Source organism: Arachis ipaensis, chromosome B4 (assembly GCF_059453495.1).
Source record: "Arachis ipaensis isolate K30076 ecotype BB chromosome B4, ASM5945349v1, whole genome shotgun sequence".
In the NCBI taxonomy this organism is placed as follows: Eukaryota; Viridiplantae; Streptophyta; class Magnoliopsida; order Fabales; family Fabaceae; genus Arachis; species Arachis ipaensis.
The window spans coordinates 127,837,664-127,851,396 of NC_142439.1; the positions used below are offsets into that span (position 1 = coordinate 127,837,664).

The 13,733-nt window shown below is 39.6% G+C and overlaps 1 non-coding gene across 1 annotated transcript; it reads left to right on the top strand.

Annotated features, from left to right (window-relative positions):
• Positions 1–12,802: 12,802 nt before the first annotated feature.
• Positions 12,803–12,910, top strand: LOC148569151 (small nucleolar RNA R71). Its single transcript, XR_015882730.1, has one exon. It is a non-coding gene; the product is annotated as a small nucleolar RNA R71 (small nucleolar RNA).
• The last annotated feature ends 823 nt before the right edge of the window (positions 12,911–13,733 follow it).

The window sequence follows — 13,733 nt, forward strand, 5'->3', positions numbered from 1 at the left end:
TACGTCGTCATGCCATTCAGACTCAAAAACGCAGAAGCTACTTATCAAAGATTAATGAATAAAGTCTTCGCAGACCATATCGGAAAACTCATGGAAGTATATGTGGATGACATGTTAGTAAAAACACAAGGCGAGGAGTCATTACTGTTCGACCTCGCCCAAGTGTTCGATACCATAAGAAGGCATGGCATGCGACTCAACCCGGCCAAATGCACCTTCACAGTAGAAGCAGGCAAATTCTTGGGATTCATGCTCACACAAAGAGGAATTGAAGTAAACCCGGACAAGTGCCGGGCCATACTCGACATGAAAAGCCCGACCTGTGTCAAAGAGGTATAACAACTCAACGGGCGACTAGCAGCCTTATCCAGATTTCTAGCCGGATCAGCCACCAGATCTCTCCCCTTTTATGCCACTCTAAGGAAGGGAAAGAGGTTTGAATGGACAACTGAGTGCGAGCAGGCTTTCCAGGATTTTAAAAGATTCTTGGGACAACCACCCATTCTAACTCGACCATGAGAAGGGGAAGCACTCATATTATACCTCGCAGTGGAAAGTCAGGCAGTAGCTTCAGCACTAGTCAAAGAGGATGAAAGTGGGCAACAACCTATATACTTCATTAGCAAAGCATTACAAGGATCTGAGCTGAACTATCAAAAGATAGAGAAGTTCGCCTACGCTCTCATACTAACTTCTCGACGACTTCGTCCATACTTTCAAGCTCACACCATCAAGGTTCGGACCAACCAGCACATGAAAGGTATTCTACAAAAAACAGACTTAGAGGGAAGAATCCTATAGTGGGCAGTCGAGTTGTCCGAATTCGACCTTCAATATAAAGCGCAGACAGCCATCAAATCACAGTATCTGGCCGATTTCATTGCAGAGTAGACTGACACCCCGGAAATCCCTACAAATTGGAATCTCTACGTGGACGGCTCTTCAAATAAAACCAGGAGCGGAGCAGGCGTGATAATAGAAAGCAATCAGGGAACCCAAATCGAGCTCTCCCTGAAGTTCGAGTTGTAAGACCCAAAACCTTTGAAAAGTCTTATTATGATCAAGTCTCAAATCATATAGTTATTTATAGCCTTAATTTCAGAAATTATCTTATTAAAGATAATTAAGGCAAGTTGTGATTTATTGAATTTGAGATAAGTTATGATTATTATCCAATTTTATAATTATTGGATTATTTTCTATATTTAGATTATAAAGCTGGCAGTTATGAAACAATATGGATTTTTCATGATTTTGATTAAATGAGTAATATTTTAAATATTAGTACTGCAATTTTGGAAAATGAAGAAATTAAGTATATTATTTCCAATTATTTGATTTGGGTATTTTATTGAAAGTAATTTGTAAAAAATAGAGGAGCAAATAGTATTTTTATACATTATTATTATTGGACTAGAATTTATTTCTAATTACTATATTATTTTCAATTTCATTTGAAATTACCATTTTACCCCTAACCCTAATTTTTGAAAATGAAACCCTAATCCTAAAAATCATAACCCGACCCGTTTTCCCCCCAAGACCCAGCCGTGGCACCCACAATGTTTCCCACACCCCGCAGCAGTAGCAGGCGCAGCTTTCTCTTCTTCTTGAACAAAAGAAAAGAAAAAGGAAGGGAAGGCAGAATCGGGAAAGGGTAGAAGAGAGGGAAAGGGGGACTAAGCTGCGGCGAAGAGGGGAAGGAGAAGCATCGCCGCTGCGCCGCCGTCGCCTCGTCCAACTGCTGCCTTGCCGCCGCCATGGCGCACCGAAGGAAGAGAGAGAGAGATCGGGCAGAGAGAGGAGATCGAGGGCGAGGGAGCGCACCAGGGAGAAGAAGAGGCGCGGCTTGGTCGCCGTCCCTAGACACCGTCGCGTCAGGCGCAGGGGTGGCCACCGTCGCTGCAGAGAGGCCGCACTGCCACCGCCGCATCCTCACCGCCAGCTTCGCCGGATCTGGCCGTCGAACCCGTCCTTACCGCCGCCGTTGGAGTCGCGAGCAGGAGCGGGAGAAGAAGATGCGAGCCAAGGCCGAGGTGGAGGAGGCGCCGTGCCTGGTAGCCGCCGTCCCGTCCCCACCGTCTACCTCCGTCTCCATTGATCTGCAACTCCACGGTACTTAGCTAGAGCTTCTGCTACTGTCGCCAGAGTTCTGTGGCCATCGGGGCCACCGCCGAAGCTTTTGCCCGTTTCTGTTGCCAGAGAACCTCGCTGCCGTCGCCGGAGAACTCTTCCAGTAAGGGTTTTAATTGAGGTTTCTGCCTTTTTGGATTTTGAAAAGGTTTTAATGTTGCACGGTTTTTATAGTTGATCCACCGGAGCTTCTGGCCGTCGCTAGAGCTGTTGCCGGGGCCGGTTCGAAATTGTAGCTTCCTCGTTGTGTTATTTGGGTAAGAAATTATGTTTCGAAAAGCCTCGCGTTAGTGTTCTGTTGTGTTCAGTTAATGAATATGAGTTTTGATAACATGGGGTTGAGTCCTGATTATTGTATATTGCGATTAGTGTTGCTATGGTTATTGCGAAAGTGGTTGGGAGCTGAGGTTTTGGTTGCCGGTGATTTCGAGTTGAGGCGGAAAGGACTCTGTGAGACATTTGGGTTATGGAATTTGCGTTTTGAGGTAGGGGCGCTTTCCAAAAACTATACTTTATGTATTGGAATTATTACATATGGATACTGATGTGAGAAAATGTGTATTTGGTGATTGTATCGGCCTTATGTATGGTTTGAATTGTCTCGATTGATTATGAATGTTTGTTGGTTGGATTTGTTGTGTGGTTTTGTGAAATGAAATACTTTTGAAGTTGATTCTTTTAAAGCTTTGAAATCGAGTTTAATTCGTTGAGGATTGATTTGACTTAACTTTCTTGAGAATGTGAAAAATAGAATACACTCTTGAATTCAGCCTGGTTTGCTTTAAATGATCTGGTTTGGTAAATGATTGTTGCTGAACCGTTTCCTTAAAGCTTTAGAAATGAGTTTATTCGGATGATAATGATTTGATTTTGAAACGGTTTTCTTGGAATATGGAATTGAGACGACTGTTGGATTTTAGCTTGCCTTGGACTGATTTTGGATTTTGGGCTGTTGGAAAAGGATTATGAAACGGTTTAGTTGGGACCCGAACCGGGTGGCAAAGTCCAAGTTTTAGGGGAGATGCTGCCGAAATTTTTATAAAATCTGAGGCTTTATTTGAAATGTTCTTTGGGAAATTTTGAGTTTAATGCCTTTCCTATTTACTTGGAGGATTGTGAATTTAGGGCTTCTTTTATTATCTTTACTTAGAACAATTATGAAAGTGATGAAGCTACGCTTTGAAAGAATTATTGAAAAGAGAATCATGATTTCCCCTTATTTTTCCAAGAAGAAGAGTATGTCTTTGGGTACAAGTTATTCGAAAGAGAATTTTGCCTTGAGGCTGTTTTAAAAGGTAAAACAGGTTTATGTTTTTCTCTATTAAACATAAAGGGTGTTCATTGGAAGAGTTTTCGTGATTTTACAAGGAATTTGGTTTCGATTGATGAACCTCATTATTTTGACGTTTTGAATAAGATTCAGAGTACCCTTTGAACTCTAGTTTAACACAACAAAAATGATTCTCTTAGCAGTTTGAAACGCTTCAGATTTAATTATGGAATTGATGCCGGTTTTTGTTTAAGTAAAGAAAATGGCTTTGAAAAGAGTAATTGATTACATGACTCAGATTGGCTTAGATCCTATTTTACTACTCAAATCAGGAAGCCAAGGTTTTAATGAATTTAAAATAAATTTGGCGAAATGAGTTATGTTATTCTCCCCTAAAGACTTGGGACTCTGCCGGGAAACTTTTGTTATAAAATCCCATTGTTGGATGGGTGATTTTGAACACTTTGAAGTAAATCCTTAACTTGCCATAGTTTTGGAAGTTTTGGAAAGAGGATGCCGAGAGTGGCATTGTTTTCAAAAGGGAATTTTACCTTGAGTAAAAGTGGCTTGCGAGCCTGAGATGATTTGAGAAAAAGTGAATTATGGCTTAAATGCCAATTTTATGAATTGATGATGTTGAATGTGGAAGTGCTGTTTTGTTGTGAGCCGGAATGGCTATGTACGATTATGAATATTGGCTGGTTTTGGATTGAACCGTGAGCCGGAATGGCTGTGTATGATTATGAATATTGGCTGGTTCTGGATTGAACCGTGAGCCGGATGGCTGAGATGGATGTTGATCCATGGCTGAGAATGAAAGCATATATGCTGAGATATTGATAATTTGTGATATTGCACTTCCACTATCGGAGATAAGAGTTTCCCTGGTAGAAAGCAGTGGCTAGCCACCACGTGCTCCAGGTTGAGACTCGAAGCTCTTTTGACCCTATGTCGTCAGGGTGGCCGGGCACTGTGAAAGCCCCAGAGGAGCTCACCCCCATAAATATTCACCAGTGAGGGTGATGGATATGGATCATGATTATGATCAAGTTTATATTGAGTATAACTCAAGTTGGGGAGACACGACAGAGGGACAGTCCAATGGTTAGCTACCAGGACTTGTCGGGTTGGCTCTATAACCGACAGATGATATCATCAGTCACTAGGACAGGCATGCATCATATGCATCTATGTGACATTTTTTAGGTGTGCATGTTGTACTTGGTTTGCCTTTCTGATTAACTGCTAATTGTTCTACTTGCTGTAATTGTTTGTTTGTGCTTGAACTTTCTATCTGTGTTTGCATCTGGGACTCTGTTGGATTGTGGTGATTGGTTGATGGTTGGATTGTTTGGGCCTAGGGCCGTGGTTGAAATGAGATGGACTGATAATTGGTTTCGGTTTTGTGTTTCTGGTTTTGGAAAAGTATGAAATGCTAATTTAGCTCAGCATGGTTAAACCTTTTTGAAAGGCTTTTGAGTTTTGAGAATTGAACGGTTCCTCTTTCAGAAAAGATTTCTGACTTTACTTTTATTGTAAACTGTTGTTTTTGAAAAGAGGCATAAGACGGTTATTAATCACTAGTACGGTTTATCTTCACGTATCCTATTACAGTAATTCCCAAAAACCCTCTACTGAGAACCCTTTCGAGGATGATGTTCTCACCCCCCTACATTTTTTCCCCTTTCAGGATATGGGTGCAGAAGTCACGAAGAGTTTATTTATTTGTTATTGAGATGCTCTGTATTACTTTAGATTATTATTTTTGTACCCTCACCTTTATCTTGATATATTCTGTAAGAGGGATAGGAATTGTATTGGGTAATGTTTGTAATATTATTTATATATATGTATGTATATATATATGGATGTACTCTTTATGAGTTTCTGTAAGTTGTATGGTCTGTATGGATGTACGTTGCATAGTAAATGTACTTTTTGGGAGCGGTTTTGCGGTTTAAAGTTTTAAACAGGCTCATATTTTAGTATTAAATAGTATAAGTGTCGTCGTAATGTCCGAGCTATCAGAGTCGCGCAGCCGGAAGTGTGAGCTTTGGTAGTTAGGGTGTTACATTATGCTATCAGAGCAGTCCTTCCTGTAGAGCTTAAGGAATGGACCAACTATGCTTCAATTGCATACTCTTAGCGTTTGTCATGTATTAGGCCTTGTCGGATGACGAGAATTAGAGCTTTATGCACATGACGGTCTATTGATTAACGCTGTTAGTCTTGCATTGCATAATTCTTGGTATTAAGTTTGGCCGGCCTAATACTAGTGAATTTTGTATATGAAAGCACTAATGGGTTATCATAGATGATATACGAGTTTTGAGTAAAGCGAATCGCGAGTTTTGGGAACGTTAGGAACTATTTCTCGAGGCTGTTCAGTTATGTGTCTTGAATTCTGTTCGAGTCGACCTGTTCTTTCGTATCCTAACTTGAAGTTCCTGTTTGCTAATCCTTTTGAAAAGTAGTTTGATGTTTCAACTTTATTCCTCCATTCATATGCATTCTTGTGGAATCTAATTGCATATGCTTGTTTGACATCCTTGTTGTATCCATCTTTCTCCGTTTAAATTCTTTCCCTTGATTCATGTGTTCTTTGATATACCTTTAAACTGTCTTGATGCGCTGTGCCCTTTAAGTCCTTGTCCGAGTCCATTCTTAGAGAAATTGTTGATTCAGTTTTTCTCTTCTTTGACAGTGATTACAGCCAATTTTGAGATTTTTATGAAAATTGTTGTTGAATAGATACATGCTTATCTATATATGAAACTTTGAAGATTACTCATACCGTTTAGCAACTATCTATTTTTAATACATCGTCTGTATTTTTACTAGTTTATGAAACTGCATTTACCTTAAATTACAATTTGGCTTTCTAGTAATTTTACTATAGTTCCAATGCACATCTTCATTTGGTTATGTATTTGGATATTTTTCAAAATTTTGGAAAGGAAGGATTTTTCACTTTTGTCCCGGTTGAGTTTCGTTTGATGAACTACACTTGATTTATTTTTGGTTTGAGTTTGATTTAGCATACCACATTGTTTGTGCCATTGCTGTTTCTTTTGAAAATGTTGGACTCATGGCTTTCTTCTCATGAACGGACTAAAGTCTCCTTTAAGCCTTTCATCTCCATGAATGTCATGCTTGGCTATGTTTTTAACTGATCTTTTACATCTTGTGAACATTGCCATTGATCTTGGTTTTTCCCTTTTTATGAATCATATTCTTATGTGGGTTAGTTTGATTCATTTCAAAATTTGTGCATCGTTTATCCTCTCACTATCTCTACAAGAGTCTTTAGTCAAAGATCTATCTTTGAGAAATTACTAATGATTGAGTTGTCTTTTCCTATGACTTTTGTATTCTTTTGGATCAATTGAAAGCTTGTTTGATGACTCATGCCTAGTGAATCTTGTTTAAACTACTTTGCTCTAAGACCCTTTCTTGTATGGCTTGACTCCTTTTTAAAGTGCATTCTAATTTTCTTGAATATCTTTCTGAGATGGTGATCTCAAGTATACTTTGGATTCTTGTTTCGGACTTTTTGGAGTTTGAATTCTCTTTGAAGAAATTCTAAACAGAAATTATCTTATGTTGCTTGATTGAGATTGAAACCATTGTTCAATTTTGACAAAGTTGATTTGAATTTGGCATGCGCTATTTTAAATGAAGTTTTGAAAGCTTCCTTATTTAGTAGAAACCTGTTCATTTGTAACGCACCACTTATTTTCTTTACCAATTTATAGGCAAACTTTTACCTCAGAATTTCTCTTCCAAGTAGAGTTTAGCTTTCTCCTTCGTCCTTGCTAAAACGTTTATACACGCTTGTTTGAATATGGACCATGGAAAATTTTGAACAAGCATTTGATTTCTCTTCTGAGTTTTATGATTGCTTTTGGTCAGGTTGTGCACCTAATTATCTTTCTAAAATATTTGGGGAAATATTTTAGCTCTTAGCCAAACTTGTGTGCATCTTATTTTTAAAACTCTACATGGTCTACTTCGACATGAAATTGTATTGGAGTAAAGCCACATTTATGCTTTTGGCTACTCTCTTGAAGAATGGTTATTGCTTAACTTTTCTTTTAAATTGCGAAGTGAATTTTTCCGCAAGTTTTCGATTCTTTTGTGAACAATGCATTCGGAAGTATTTTTAATCATGCTCTTGAGTTCTGTGAGCTTTATCTTGGGTTTGAAATATTTTTCTATAAACCTCATACTTCTTCGACTCAGCTTGAAATTGTTTCCAACTAATGCGCTGATTGGTGCACGAAATTGTGATTCATACTTTTCACAACTCAAACAATCCCCGGTAATGGCTCCAAAAACTTGGTGCACAGAACCATGGTCCAAACATAACTTCACAACTTCGCACAACTAACCAGCAAGTGCACTGGGTCGTCCAAGTAATACCTTACGTGAGTAAGGGTCGATCCCACGGAGATTGTTGGCTTGAAGCAAGCTATGGTCATCTTGTAAATCTCAGTCAGGTGGACTCATATGGTTATGGGAGATTAGATAATTAAAAGATAAATAAAATAGGATAGAGATACTTATGTAAATTCATTAGTTGGAATTTCAGATAAGCGTATAAAGGTGTTGTATGACTCTAGGACGCCTACTTTCCTGCTGCCTTCATCCAATCATTGTGTATTCCTTTCCATGGCAAGCTGTATGTTGGGGGATCACCGTTGTCAATGGCTACCGTCCGTCCTCTCAGTGAAAATGTTCTAAATGCACTGTCACCGCACGGCTAATCATCTGTCAGTTCTCAATCAAGTTGGAATAGGATTTACTATCCTTTTGCATCTATCACTAACGCCCAACCTTCAGGAGTTTGAAGCTCGTCACAGTCATTCAATCCTTGAATCCTACTCGGAATACCACAGACAAGGTTTAGACTTTTCAGATTCTCAAGAATGCTGCCAATGGATTTTAGCTTATACCACGAAGATTCTGATTAAGGAATCCAAGAGATACTCATTCAAACTTGTTTGCATGTAGAACGGAAGTGGTTGTCAGGCACGCGTTTATAAGTGAGAATGATGATGAGTGTCACATAATCATCACCTTCATCAGGTTCTTAGGCGCGAATGGATATCTTGGAATAGAAATAAACAAGAATTGAATAGAAAAACAGTAGAACTTGTATTAATTCTCGAGGTACAGCAGAGCTCCACACCTTAATCTATGGTGTGTAGAAACTCCACCGTTGAAAATACATAAGTGATCTGGAGGTCCAGGCATGGCCGAATGTCCAGCCTCCCCAAATATGAAATACGGTATCCAGAATGTCTAATACAATAGTAATAAGTCCTATTTATACTAAACTAGCTACTAGAGTTTACAGAAATAAGTCTAAGTGCAGAAATCCACTTTCGGGGCCCACTTTGGTGTGTGCTTAGGTGAGCTTGAGCTTTCCATGTGCAGAGGCTTCTCTTGGAGTTAAATGCCAAGTTGTAACGTGTTTTTGGCATTTAACTCTGGTTTGTGACGTGTTTCTGGCGTTTTACTCCAGAATGCAGCATGGAGCTGGCGTTGAACGCCAGTTTGCGTTGTCTAAACTCGAATAAAGTATAAACTATTATATATTGCTGGAAAGCTCTGGATGTCTACTTTCCAACGCAATTGAGAGCGTGCCATTTAAAATTCTGTAGCTCTAGAAAATCCATTCCGAGTGCAGGGAGGTCAGAATCCAACAGCATCAGTAGTCCTTTTTCAGCCTGAATCAGATGTTTGCTCAGATCCCTCAATTTCAGCCAGAATTTACCTGAAATCATAGAAGAACACACAAACTCATAGTAAAATCCAGAAATATGAATTTTGCATAAAAACTAATGAAAACATCTCTAAAAGTAGCTAGATCCTACTAAAAACTACCTAAAAACAATGCCAAAAAGCATATAAATTAGCCGCTCATCACAACACCAAACTTAAATTGTTGCTTGTCCCCAAGCAACTGAAAATCAAATAGGATAAAAAGAAGAGAATATACTATAAATCCCAAAATATCAATGAATATTAGTTCTAATTAGATGAGCGGGACTTGTAGCTTTTTATTTCTGAACAGTTTTGGCATCTCACTTTTTCCTTTGAAGTTTAGAATGATTGGCATCTTTAGAGATTCAGAATTCAGATAGTGTTATTGATTCTCCTAGTTTAGTATGTTGATTCTTGAACACAGCTACTTTTATGAGTCTTGGCCGTGGCCCTAAGCACTTTGTTTTCCAGTATTACTACCGGATACATAAATGCCACAGACACATAACTGGGTGAACCTTTTCAAATTGTGACTCAGCTTTGCTAAAGTCCCCAGTTAGAGGTGTCCAAGGTTCTTAGGCACACTCTTTTTGCTTTGGATCACGACTTTAACCACTCAGTCTCAAGCTTTTCACTTGGACCTGCATGACACAAGCACATGGTTAGGGACAGCTTGATTCAGCCGCTTAGGCCTGGATTTATTTCCTTGGGCCCTCCTATCCATTGATGCTCAAAGCCTTAGATCCTTTTTACCCTTGCCTTTTGGTTTTAAGGGCTATTGGCTTTTTCTGCTTGCTTTTTCTTTTTCTTTCTATATTTTTTTCGCATTATTTATTTATTTATTTTTTTCGCAAGCTTTTGTTATTCACTGCTTTTTCTTGCTTTAAGAATCAATTTTATGATTTTTCAGATCATCAATAACATTTCTCTTGTTCATCATTCTTTCAAGAGCCAATAATTTTAACATTCATAAACTTCAATATCAAAGATATACACTGTTCAAGCATTCATTCAGAAAACAAAAAGTATTGACACCACATCAATATAATTAAATTAATTTTAAGGATAAATTTTGAAATTTAAGTACTTCTCTTTCTTTTGCAATTAAAACAGTTTATTTTTAAGAAAGGTGAAGGATTCATGGAATTATTCATAGCTTTAAGACATAGACACTAGACACTAATGATCATATAAATAAGACACAAACATAGACAAACATGAAGCATGAAAATCGAAAAACAGAGAAATAAAAGAACAAGGAAATTAAGGACCGGGTCCACCTTAGTGAGGGTGGCGTCTTCCTCCTCTTGAAGAACTAATGGTGCTCTTGAGCTCCTTTATGTCTCTTCCTTGCCTTTGTTGCTCCTCTCTCATGGCTCTTTGATCTTCTCTAATCTCATGGAGCATGATGGAGCATGAAAAGATGTGAGAGAGAGAGGTGGGGATCCTGTGGGGTCCACAGATCCAGAGGTGTCAAGGATTTCTCATTCCTGCACCCTTTAGGCATGTAAATGCCCTCTCTATGCAATTCTAGCGTTTAACGCCAGATTGCAGCATGTTTCTGGCGTTAAACGCCACTTCCATGCTTATTTTGGGCGTTCAACGCCAGTCTGTAGCATATTTCTGCCGTTGAACCCCAGTCTGATGCTTGCTTCTGGCATTTAACGCTAGCTTCATGCTCTGTCCTGGCATTAAACGCCAGACAGATGCTCCTTACTGGCATTTAAACGCCAGTGGATCCCTCCTCCAGGGTGTGCTGTTTCGTCTGCTATTTTTGATTATGTTTTTAATTTTTGCTATTGTTTTTGTGACTCCACATGATCATCAACCTAATAAGACATAAAATAACATAGATATATAAATAAATAAAAATTAGGTTGCCTCCCAATAAGCACTTCTTTAATGTCAATATCTTAACAGTGGGCTCTCATGGAGCCACACAGGTGATCAGGTCAATGTTGTAGACTCCCAACACCAAACTTAGAGTTTGGTTGTGGGGATTTAACACCAAACTTAGAGTTTGGTTGTGGCCTCCCAACACCAAACTTAGAGTTTGAATGTGGGGGCTCTGTTTGACTCTGCATTGAGAGAAGCTTTTCATGCTTTTCTCTCCATGGTTGCAGAGGAAGATCCTTGAGCTTTAAACACAAGGTAGTCCCCATTCAATTGATGGACTAGCTCTCCTCTGTCAACATCAATCACAGCCTTTGCTGTGGCTAGGAAGGGTCTTCCAAGGATGATGGATTCATCTTCCTCCTTCCCAGTGTCTAGGATTATGAAATCAGCAGGGATGTAAAGGCCTTTAACCTTTACCAACACGTCCTCTACCAATCCATAAGCTTGTTTCCTAGACTTGTCTGCCATCTCTAATGAGATTCTTGCAGCTTGTACCTCAAAGATCCCCAGTTTCTCCATTACAGAGAGTGGCATAAAGTTTATACCTGACCCCAGGTCAAACAGAGCCTTCTCAAAGGTCATGGTGCCTATGGTATAGGGTATTAAGAATTTACCAGGATCTTGTCTCTTTTGAGGTAAAGTTTGCTGAACCCATGTATTTAGTTCACTAATGAGCAAGGGAGGTTCATCTTCCCAGGTCTCATTACCAAATAACTTGGCATTCAGCTTCATGATTGCACCAAGGTACTTAGCAATCTGCTCTTCAGTAACATCATCATTCTCCTCAGAGGAAGAATACTCATCTGAGCTCATGAAGGGCAGAAGAAAGTTGAATGGAATCTCTATGGTCTCTGTATGAGCCTCAGATTCCTTCAGGTCCTCATTGAAGAACCCCTTTGTGTCTAGAGGACGTCCCAGGAGGTCTTCCTCACTGGGATTCACGTTCTCCCCCTCCCTTGTAGTTTCGGCCATGATGGTCATATCAATGGCCTTGCACTCTCTTTTTGGATTTTCTTCTGTATTGCCTGGGAGAGTACTAGGAGGGGTTTCAGTGATTTTCTTACTCAGCTGACCCACTTGTGCCTCCAGATTTCTGATAGAGGACCGTGCCTCATTCATGAAACTGAGAGTGGATTTTGATAGATCAGAGACTATGGTTGCTAAGCTAGAGAGACTCTGCTCAGAATTCTCTGTCTGTTGCTGAGAAGATGATGGAAAAGGCTTGCTATTGCTAAACCTGTTTCTTCCACCATTGTTATTATTGAAGCCTTGCTTCTGTTGATCCTTCCATGAGAAATTTGGATGATTTCTCCATGAAGGATTATAGGTGTTGCCAAAGGCTTCACCCATGTAATTTACCTCTGCTAATGCAGGGTTCTCAGGATCATAAGCTTCTTCTTCAGAAGATGCTTCTTTAGTACTGTTGGATGCATTTTGCAATCCATTCAGACTCTGAGAAATCATATTGACTTGCTGAGTCAATATTTTCTTCTGAGCCAATAAGGCATTCAGAGCATCAATTTCAAGAACTCCCCTCTTCTGAGGCATCCCATTACTCACAGTATTCCTCTCAGAGGTGTACATGAACTGGTTATTAGCAACCATTTCAATGAGCTCTTGAGCTTCTGCAGGCATTTTCTTTAAATGGATGGATCCACCTGCAGAATTGTCCAATGACATTTTAGACCATTCAGACAGACCATCATAGAATATATCCAGAATGGCCCATTCTGAAAGCATATCAGAAGGACACTTTTTGGTCAGCTGCTTGTATCTTTCCCAAGCTTCATAGAGAGATTCACCTTCCTTTTGCTTGAAGGTTTGAACATCTACTCTAAGCTTGCTCAGCTTTTGAGGAGGAAAGAACTTGGCCAAGAAAGCCGTGACCAGCTTTTTCCAAGAGTTCAGGCTATCCTTAGGTTGGGATTCCAACCATATTCTAGCTCTGTCTCTTACAGCAAAAGGGAAAAGCATAAGCTTGTAGACTTCAGGATCAACTCCATTAGTCTTAACAGTATCACAGATCTGCAGGAACTCAGTTAAAAACTGGTAAGGATCTTCTGATGGAAGTTCATGAAATTTGCAGTTCTGTTGCATTAGAGAAATTAGTTGAGGCTTAAGCTCAAATTTGTTTGCTCCAATGGTAGGAATGGAGATGCTTCTTCCATAGAAGTTGGAAGTAGGTGTAGCATAATCACCAAGCATCCTCCTTGCATTATTATTTTCGGCTGCTGTTTCGAGGGTTACCTGAATTTGTAGGTCGATCTCGGTCGAGATCTTATGTGCTAGTCGGAACCTGAGGTGTCCGGTTCGTGAATGGTGACCGGAGCCGGTACGTCCGACTTGTTGGACTGGTCGTGCTGCTGATCCTTTATTACCGAAGGGTGGGGGGTACCTGCAAGAGACTCCGATGCTTAAGTTAGCATGGGTATTAAACAGGTTTTATGTAGAATCAGAGTATGAGTTATACCTGGGTGCTCCAGTGTATTTATAGTAGTTGTAAAGTGACCTTTCTAGATAAGATAAGTTAGTTATCTTATCTTATCTTTATCTTTGAGTTGAGGTCAGCTTATCTTCAAGGGAACCGCCCTTATCTCTTATAGGCTTGGACGGCCTTTGGACTTGGGTCGTGTTCCTCTACTTGGGCCCTTTTATGGGCTTTCCT